An 11,711-nucleotide genomic window follows, 5' to 3' on the forward strand; every position below is an offset into this window, starting at 1 on the left:
GAAGGATTGCGTATTCGAAATGGTATCAGAATTGGTCCAGTTTTGACCAGTATAAACAAGTTTCGTCTAGAAGTGGTTGTTCCTCAAAGCTTTCTTCTTCTTCTTCTTGACTGGCGTAGACACCGCTTACGCGGTTATAGCCGAGTCCACAACAGCGCGTCACGCATCTCTCTTTTTGGCAGTTTGCCGCCAATTTGTATTATCAACTGAAGACAGGCCTTCACCACCTGGTTCTTCCATCGGAGTGAAGGCCTCCCTCTTCCTCGGCTTCCACCAGCGGGTACTGCATCGAACACTTTCAGAGCTGGAGCACTTTCGTCCATTCGAACAACATGACCTAGCTAGCGTAGCCGCTATCTTTTTATTCGCTGGACTATGGCTATGTCGTCGTATAAATCGTACAGCTCATTATTTCATCTTCTTTGATATTCTCCGTTGCCAAAGTTTAAGGGACCATAAATCTTCCGCAAAACCTTTCTCTCGCAAACTCCTAGTGCCGTCTCATCGGATGTTGACATCGTCCACGCTTCTGCACCATAAAGTAGGACGGGAATGATGAGGGACTTATAGAGTTTAGTTTTGGTTCGTCGAGAGAGGACTTTACTTTTAGATTGCCTACTCAGTTCATAGTAGCACCTGTTAGCAAGAGTAATTCTGCGTTGGATTTCAAGGCTGACATTATTATCGGTGTTGATGCTGGAAATTATCTACAACTTCAAAGTTATGACTGCCAACAGTCACGTGGGAGCCAAGACGCGAATGCGCTGACTGTTTGTTTGACGACAGGAGATATTTCGTCTTATCCTCGTTCAACACCAGACCCATACGCTTTGCTTCCTTATCCCGTCTGGAAAAAACAGACCTAAAGGCGCGAGTGTTGTTTCCAACGAATTATAGAACAATGCTGTTAGACATGAATACGAATAGAATGCAAGAGAGTATGAAGCACTCACTAGAAGATAATTTCTTAATGTTAATGAGTGGGATGCACTGCAGTGTTTCTAGAAATTTAAATAGCCCTCAGGTTAGGGATTACACACAAAGATTATTTTATTTCCTGGAAATGAGTGAAACGAAAATGCTACAAACACATTTCAAGGTCGGACCATGTGGACAACAAATTCCATAGAACAATAATCAATACAATATCGAAGTTTTCATTCTATAGAGAGAATATATTGGCTTTTTATGGCTTTGTTTGTTAAATATGTACATGTTGTTGTTTTTTAGAATATTAAAAAATATATACGAGAGAGGAATTGAGAGATCTGTGGAATAAATGACAGCTGCTTTTAATTAAACTGCTGAAAAAACAGATCTACATATGATATTTTATATATGGATTATGGGGGCATATTTTAGAGATATAATTATTTTAAGAACTAGTAGTTCATATTCTCAAATTTGTATTAATAGATAACTTTTGCTCGAGAAGTACTTGAGAGGAAAAATTTTAGTCCTCAATTGGTGAACTTTTTTCCTATAAAATGTCGGTAGCACTCCTTAAGGGGTTAGGGGTAGTCAGAATTTTCAAAAATTCTATTTTTTTTTTTTTTTGTTTGAAGTTGTCCGATAACTACTTTTCGAGTTATTCGACAAATAACAAAGAGTGCTCGAGTACTCCAACACGCTAGTGTGAAACTTTAAATGCGTTTTTCTCAAAACTATGTTTTTTTGAATTGTATAACTCGAAAACCGCTCTGTAGATTTTAGTGAAATTTCTACAGCTTTTAGAATACATAATTATCCTGGATCGGATCGAAGTTTTTTTTTGTTTTTTAAAAATTTCGATTTTTTAAGACTAATTTACTGTTAATTCTTTCCAGAAAATCTAGAAAAAAAATTCCTGAGGGCGTCATTTTGTTAATTTTTGAAAAAAAAAGAAAAAGGCTTGGATTCGGCTCAGGATTATCTATTCATATAAACTAATTTTTCTTACCCGATTGGGTTTAGATGAATCTCCAAGGGCTAATGATTGTCACCGCAAGAAGCATTTTTTGGAACTGGGTCAACACAAACAGTTATAACTTTGGAAATTAAATTTTTTGTTTTTCAAATTTTTGTGACTTCAAGTCAAAATATTGTGTAAGAATGCTATATTAAAACTTTTGTAAAATAACATCATTTAATAGCAAAAAAAAAATACGGAAAATTATAATTTTTTTCTTGTATCTGACTACCGCTAACCCCTTAAGTTCAAGAAGGCAGGGATTTATCGATTAGGTAACATACTACCGAACGTTATTTAGCGCTTTTGATAAAGAACATATTTAAACATTATATAATATTTTAAAAAGTCTTCTGATTCAGAATATATAACCCTCAATTTCGAAGCAACCTGAAGATCAATACTTGTAGTGCCTGTTGCAATCATTATAAGCATGCGTGAGTATAAAACGGTGCGTGTACCACTGCGTATAAGTCTCATATGTATGTACATACACATGTAAATATATACAGCTGATAATGGCATGAATTCGAAATCAATCTCGTTTCTATGTACAGAGTACTTCGATCGAGATCAAGAAGATGTCTCCGGCTCATGAACGAGTAATGTGATTAAAATTGTGTTGTATTTGTAAAAATAAAAACAACAGAGCAAATAAATAAGGTAGAGGTATAAGTAAGTATATTTGCATATGGACAATAAGTAAATAGAAAACAGCCATCGAAAATCACGTTTTCTTTCGTTGTCATGGTGTCACCAATACTTTCTCAAAAACATACAAACACGTATAGTTAAAAATGTGAGTTTCTTCAAAATATGCACATTTCGTATTTACCAAAATGACTCTGTAAGTATATGCTTATCAACGACTACATATACTCGAATATTTTCATATTTGATTGATAAATAATAACATAACCTAATCCGCCATTGTGCATTAGTCCATCTGTCTATTAATCAGTTCGATGTACAGCTGCCAAAGGCTTTCAAAAGCTTTGTTTACTAAATACAGTTATAACCGATGATAACTATCAATCATTTGGGGAAGTACATAAATCATAATAAAAGTTTTGGCTGATAGTGTAAAAAAAATTTATCGTGAGCGATGGGGTTTCCAAGAGTTGGATATCCACTTTCGAGACCGCTTCAAATGTTTCATTCCCTGCAACAATCTTCAGCCTTGAATTAATTTGTCAAATATTTATAATATTTCGATGCTTCTAGCTTTGAACTCTTATCGACATACCCACTTAAACGATAACCGCCAATGAGATACGAGATATGAGAGAATGATACGAGAGTCACATTTAAATTCACTACCCAACTGACCGATATTGTATGGAGACGCTTTCAATAGTTTGCTCTTATTCGCTTCGTAGATATTCGGAGAACCCTTTTATTTTTTTATAGTTGGTTAATTTATCCTAAATTTGTGTAACCTACATTTGAGAGGTTTTAAATGGTACCAAAATTCCGAATTTATCTATACTACTATTATAAAGAGGAAAGATTTGTATGGATGTTTGTGTTGAAAAAACTCAAAAACTACTGTGCCGATTTCAAAAATTATTTCATCATTGGAAAGCTAGATTCACCCCGAGTAATATAGACTATATTTATTGGTGGAATCTCAACTTTCTAGAAATAGTTCTTAGGTGAGGGTATCAAAAAGACTCCGTGATGGAGAATCTTAATCTGAAACTGAAAACCGTCTTGGAAGTCATTCTCTTCGCATCGCAATCGCGTGCCAGAGAGTCGAGTAACGAACGCTTGCAGCTTCTTGCTGAATAAAATGTCAAAACCTTCCAAGTACGCGCTTGAGAGTCGAGTACGGTGCGTATGCAGCGGCTTGAAGAACAAAATATTAGAAATGTACAAGCTCGCACTAGGGCGTCGAACTCTGAGCGTTCCCAACGCCTTCATACTAAGAGAGAAAGACAACGGACACCAAACACAAACTAGAGATCGTAATGAAGTTTTAGCTCATTGCAAATAAAATATAATTTCAAGTTCGAATTTTCCTCATTTTACTTTTTTAAAATGAACCCACGCAAGAAACGAAAAGTACATACATATGTATGGGAGAGTGTGTATAAGTATGTAAAAACTTATAACTTTTGAAACCCGTGCGAAGACGGAGCGGTCTGCTAATCTCTTATGTAAAAAATGCTTTTATTGATAACATGAGAAGAGCTTCCGTTTTTAATTTCGACATACATACCCGTTCGGGCACAGAAGAATAGAACTCGCAATGTTTTGAAGATAATAATGTCGGATAACTTCAAATTATTAAGCACCGAAGACCATGAACCCAAAATAGGATGTAATATAAAGAAAATACAAACTAATTTTGGATGATCGTCAAATGATCGATAAAGCTCTATGTGGGGCAGACGAACTTCAAATCAAGACAATAAATCTTGTCTCAAATCAATAAAAGAAAGATAGCAAGAATGCTTCGAATTGTATTATTCGTATTATACATAAGTGACCGCAGCGATTCTTTACCAGTACAGAGATCTCAAGAAACTAGGAAAATAATTTAGCGACGATGAATCCAAATTTGAAGTAAATAAGTATTTTACTACATTTTTTTTATTTATTCGTCTACATTAATGTTGTCGCCTTTAAAATAGTTCCCAAGAAGAAACACTTCTCAAACTCGATTTTTGGGATAACCTTTGGCTCTTTCAGCGATTTCTCGTATGCATGTAAAACGGCGACCCTTTAAGGTTCTCTTTATTTTTGGAAATATAAAAAAGTGACAAGAAGCATTGTCAAAGTATTGTTTTTGGCCAAAAATGGACCGATGGACTACGAACAAGCAACGAAGTGTTAGCGGCTTCTACCGACAAAGTAAGCAATGAATACAGTTGAACATATTACCGTACTTCAGAAGCATATACAACAAAATTGTGGCTCTCCAAGTCCTGAAATTCTACAATTCCCGATATTTTTTGAACACACCAAATGATACTGCATATCAGAGATATCCATCAGTAATTAAATCAATCGGTAGCGGCAATAATGGATTCTGGGATTCCGATCATGGTAGGAGAGTTTGTTTTAAATGTCTGACAAGTGGACTATGGATATGTAGCGTCAGCTTAATTGATCTTATAAAACCTTTCAATGATCACTAAATGGACAACACAATAATTAAATTCGTTCTCAGGTTGAATGTTAGCCACAAAGTGTGAGAGATGGTGAGATATTGAACTCACGACACACCGAATGATGGTCAAAAACAGTAGTTAACTAGATTTTAAACTGTTGCATTAATTATAATTACATTGCACTTGAGTTTGATCCACAAAAGAAGAGTTTTATGGGGTTCTAAAAGTGTAACTATGCGTTACTAAGTATATGTGAGTAAACAAACAACAGTTGATAAGTCAGCACATTACGAAATGAAATAAATGTTAAACAAAAACTAAAATATATTATATTTCACAATTCCACTATTTCTAATGCAATGTAAATACATTCCACTACATTTGTTTATTTATTTAAATTTATTTAAATTTTTACTTTTTTTTTGCGCTTGATTACAACTCTGACGTTCATAGTCATTATAATTACATTACTTTACAGTTAGAAATATGCAAAAAGACGATCAGACTGTCAGTTGTGTGTGTCGGAAAGTATATAGTCAGTCAACTAGTCATACGACCAACAGCGGGTCTTAAATGCGCTTAACCTTGTTGTGACCGTTTCGGCTGTCGGTTGGGTGCCTGGTTGGCTCGCGGTTTTTTCGCAAACCGAACACCAAAGTTTTCGCCGCTATTTATATATAAATTATTTTTTATTTTTTGCCTTGATAATGAGTGAGATGCAGTGGTGTGTTATAAAGAGATAACGGTATTAGTTGTCCAAATAGCGGTAAGCCAAAAAGCATATACGACATGCACTAGGTAAATAACACAGTGACAGACCGGGTGATGATGGGGAGGGATCTCAAACGGGATCTAACGACAGTTGCACAATTCTTTTTTTTTACTTTTGCACGAAACAAAGCCTGATGAGAAACCTTGTATGAGTCTTTGTGTATATTTTCATATATAGTTACTCTGAATTTTCCATCACAACTCAAAGTAGTGACGCAGAGTTTTCGGAACGACCAAGCACGCGTTGGATCCATGCAATTTTTGCAGTGTGGAATGCATTTTGTAATGTCCATATGCCTTACTTTCACCCTTTTACCTACGTATTTGTCTTTGTTGTACAGTTAAAGTATTTCACATGCAGTTATCACGCTGCATTAGACGAGATTCTCGTGATGAGTAAAATCATCTTGGCATGTAATGGGGGGCAAAAATCAAATAGACATCGCGTCAATGTTGATACGAGAGGTATTTGTTATGTGTATTAATAGCTTTTATTAAAAATATTTTGAAAAAGTAAATAAACAAAGCAAATTATGGTTGCATAGTGATTAAATACATTTTGAAGCGTATAATATCGGGGTCTCTATCGGGGTCTAGTAGTATTTAGGATAGTTTTTCAATTAGTTTGGTTAAAAAAATATTTATGAGTATTGTGAAATCCACTAACCCGGAAACGCTAAAATTTAATTTTTAGTATTGTTCTATAACAGATAAGTGACCCTAATTTTATATAAATGATTAACTCTCGGTGGTTATCTAAAGAGGTTTTCAAGACCAACTGAATCTGAACAGGAACGGTAGTAACAACTGGCCGAAAACTAACTGCAATTTTTAGCCAAACAGTTATTCACACCATGTGATGAACTCAAAAATATATTATTTGTTTTTATACTCTCGCAACAAAAGCTGCGAAGAGAGTATTATAGTTTTGTCCACATAACGGTTGTTTGTAAGTCCTAAAACTAAAAGAGTTAGATATGGAGTCATATATACCAAAGTGATCAGGGTGACGAGTAGATTTGAAATCCGGATGTCTGTCCGTCCGTCTGTGCAAGCGATAACTTGAGTAAAATTTGAGATATCCTAATGAAACTTGGTACACATGTTCCTTGGGACCGTGAGAGGGTTGCTTTCGAATCAGATTTTTTACAAAATGACATCGTGACATCGCCCACTTATTGGTCAACAACCAAATCTCAGGAACTACTCGACAGATTTCAATGAAATTCGGTATATAATATTTTCTTGACATCCTGATTACACGTGTGGAAAATGGATGAAATCGGTTCACAACAATGACAACTTCCCATGTAACTCAATCTTAATTGAACTCCATCTTATTCCTTCACTTTATAATATATATATGTACATAAGGAAACAATGAAGATAGCGAAATGAAACTTTACACAAATACTGTATATGATCTGTGGCATAATATACCTAATATTAGGGGTTTCAAACATTCAATGGACCTTATACTATATATGTATATGCCGAATATGTGAGGCAAATTGTGTGTTATCTTAATAAAATTACATTCATAAATTGTGAGAGTATAAAATGTTCGGTTGCACCCGAACTTAGCCTTTCCTTACTTGTTTATCATAAATTGCTTACTTGACATGTAAAGTGATTTTCAGTAATTCGAAGTTGGTTTAAAGATACAGTAGATCGAAGACAGAGCTTTTGGAAGAGCTCAGATGGCAACTGGGAACTTTGAACGGGTTTTTCTCAAAACTGTGTTTTTTAAACATTCTTCCTTCGTATCTCAGAAACGACTTAACCATATGACTTGAAATTTGTAGGGTAACGCAGGGTTCGACCAATTTAGAAAAATTAGTTAAGCTTCAAGATGACGTCATCTTTTGAATGTTTTTGGAAATTAAAATTAAAATTTTATTCTTTCTGAATTCCGTATTATGCATTCTCAAGGGCACAGACAATCTTTCAGTCTCTCTCTCCGTCTATATTCGAAGAATTCAGTAAAATTAGTTGAGACGGATGGAGACATGGCTCGGAACGAAAATGTTTTTTTGAAAATTGTTTCTAAATTCACAGACACAGGAACACAGACAGTCGTTGAGTCCGTGTATATGTAGATTCTCAATTATTTCTATTATTTACGTGCACATTTTATTACTTGTTGCTATAATGTTGACCCTATTAACCTGCCTCATAAGTATTGCGTCAGATTTTACTCATAATCACACTTTGGATTTATTTTATTTGAAAACGAAAAAAAAATATTTGTTATGGTTTTTGCACATTAATTGGAATAAAATAAATAATATTGTATAATTGATTTCGAACGCAATGCATAAGTGAAGGTCACCGAACTTAATTAATAGTTGCACATTTTTTTTATTTCATATAAAATTGGTTTTATGCTGTTCGGTCTAAGTGATGGACTTTAAAGAAACTGTCATATAAGGAAAAATAATAATGATTTAGCATAAACATACATATTTGTTTTCTGCTTTGCGAAGTTCTTCTGTGCCATTTTTCATTCATGAAATTTGGGTTATTGCTATAAATTACTTGAATTTCGAATCTTCCGTGAAGAATAGGGCAACCTTGGACTAATAAAGCGCAACAATCACTATTCTCATTATATGATTTATTTTGCATACATTCTATAAGATCAGTGATGTTGTATGACAATGACAAAGCTAAGTTTTATGCAGGTCTTAAAGTGTCGTGCTTATCAGCATTAGATGCATTAACTCCCCGCGCAGGGACTTTTTGTATGAAATTATTATGAAAACAAATTAAAAGTAGCGAAAGACGGTATTTAGGTGTGAGATTAGAAGATCAAAATTACCGACAAGGAGTCTAAGTACGTGTCAACTTATATGCGATTTCTAACCTCCACATACTGAAATGACCCCAAAAACACTTTCACAAAAACTACATATCGGTTACTGAGCAAGTTATAAAACAAAAACACTTTCACAAAAACTACATATCGGTTACTGAGCAAGTTATATCAATAACAGTGGGTATCTGTGGAACTGTGACAGCAAACCAAATAAACATTCAAACAACCGCATTATGTTTTTATATAACTCGATCACTTATCTCAAATCCTTCAAACCAACCGGTTCAATATTTGTTGAGACTGCTCGACTACCACTTGCCCGGGATCACGTGACTAAGTCAATATATTTTCGTGCATATTTTTCACCCATTTGTATTGAGATGCTAAAGTGCGTATGATTATTTTTTTATATTTTGAATCATTGTTGTCTACCAAATCGTCATTACTCAAAAAAATATTATGTATTATATATTATTTGTTATTAATATATACATATATACATATGTATGTATGTCTATTATAAATTTATTTTTCATGAAATCTTAATCTATCGGCAGCTCAATGATTTCAATCGGTCGAAACAGGTTCAAACAAGCGAGCGGCGGTATTTAAGTATGTATTATATTCAAAATGTTGCAAATACAATCATCTTATTTTTTTATTTTAACCGTAATTATGTTATATACATATGTATGTATATTATTTATTGTGCTAGGACAAGAGCTTTTAAAATCAAGCAAACAAGAACTGGTTACGACAGTTTAATTATTTTTACATTATATTTCAGGAAATGAATTATTAAGATTTAAATAAAATATTCCTCTCCATAGAGAACATACGGGTTCACGCCATTTCATTAATAAATAAATTCATATATAATCATATGAAAGACTTCCTCCATAGCTAGGGTTGTGACATTTACATTTTAATGAGTTATTTATAAAATTAATTTAATTACATTTGAATAATATCAAACTTTTAATTTGAAGAACTTTAGGTGATTCAATCGCATTAAGAATGGACCCTCACAAACAGTCAAACTGAAAATCCCTAAAAAATAGAGAGATCAACACGTTCGGGAAAGGATTATTAATTGCACGAATGTATAAACTAGATCACACGTCAAATGAAGGTTATGATTTGAATTTTGATCATTTTGATAGATCCTTATGTGCCTCTATGATCACAGAAAGATCGGTCACAGAAAGCTCGAAAGCATTTATGTTTCAAGAAAATTAAATCACACAAATATAATTCTGTCAGAATTAATAAGATTAACCATAAGAATGATTCAAAAGGCTAACATGTTGCTACTGAACCGATTCGAATAACTTTGTTGGAATATTTAATACAGTTTGAAAATGGGATTACAAACACTTGCCATATATTACCATCTGGAATTCCATAAGTAAGTAAGTCACTCTGAGATCTGGAACCACCGGTTTTTGGAAACTACGGCTTTTTTATCAATTATGTGAGATATCTTAATGAAATGTCGTGAATATGATTCTTGCAACTTGGTGTGAAGCCTATTTGAAATCGGTTTAAACCATCGAGTCACCCCCTTATACCCATAAAACTTATTTATTTCGCTACACCTAGCATATGTACATGGGTTTGTACAATATTGGTATCTTATTCATCAACATTATGAATATCGTGACAAATATGAAGTGTTAGTACATATAAATTTGTACGATACGTGAGATATTTTTTGAAGTTCTGTAGACCTAGAACCACGACTTCGTTTCCAAACATTTAATTTTATTGTTGCTTTGTATTGATGAACATGTATCCTGGGGGAAGCTTTCTTGTCAACAACTGATAACCAAACAAAAATAAAAAAAGAAAAAAGAAAGCTGCGACCAGAAATTAAAAGCAAAACATTTGCACGAATTAAAAAGAAAAATAAGAACGGCTCAACGTTTTTTTTTTTTTTTTTTTTTTTTTTTAAATAACAAGCCTCAAAATCCGCTTGTTGTGGTTTAAGAAACAAAATCGATACATATCAACGCGCCGAATCAGTCATTAAAACTTATGAGCGCCCATGGTTGGCAAAACACGAGCACATGGATCAGCAATTAAAATGTGATATTGTGTATTGAGCTTGAATTGTATCTACATACATACATATGTATACATACATATGAACTGTAGTCTAACTAATCAATAGAAAGTGCTAAATCTAACATCTAGTATGTATGTAGATGACAATAACTGTTTTGGTAGTGTCAGCCGTTCGAATCGTGCATTTGAACGCTGATAAGTGAATGGCTGCGAATTGTTCTAACGAAAAGCAAAAAAATCCCATTTGCGCCCCTCCCCCTTTACACCACGCCGCGTTTATTGACAACAATAATTATTTAATATATTTTATTATTGTTTATAATTATTAATATACATATATATTTGTATGTATGTCTGTGTGTTTTTTGACAACATTGTCGTCGTTGTCGTTTTTCAGCTGATTGTCAGCTGCGTCTTCGTCTTCGGCCCACCCATGAGTTTGCCTAGTATCTGTTCGTATGCTCGTCTGTGTGTGTGTGTGTTTGCTCGGCGATTTTTGATAATACTCACGGCACGGTGAGGCGGCGAATGTGAATGCGAATGCAACCAAGCCAAACGATGCACTTGCCATTGCAGTGGCAATTTGACGCGTATTTACAAAAATAAACAAACTCAAATACACTCTCAACCACACATAACGGTGCATAAACCCACACTATCACCCACGGACCGCGAACTAATAGAGTCGACGGTGAAAATCAGTGTCACCACAGTACGAGTGATGGCCGTAATCCCGTGCGCATCTCACGTCTGTGACTTGATTACGAACGCGATCGTCGGGAAAACTCTAGTGTAACGAGCATACAAACAAATGCAAAAATACACACAAATTTTAACAGTAAAATGGACAGACAGACACACATACCTAACTAATAGAATGCAAACAAGGCGTCTTATCAACCGAAAAATAAAAGCAAAAAAAACACACAAGATGCTACTGTAGGCAAGTCCGATTAAGTCAAGTTCCAATCGCGACGCAACGGATCACTAC

The sequence above is a fragment of the Zeugodacus cucurbitae genome, chromosome 3, assembly GCF_028554725.1.
Source record: "Zeugodacus cucurbitae isolate PBARC_wt_2022May chromosome 3, idZeuCucr1.2, whole genome shotgun sequence".
NCBI classification, from domain to species: Eukaryota; Metazoa; Arthropoda; class Insecta; order Diptera; family Tephritidae; genus Zeugodacus; species Zeugodacus cucurbitae.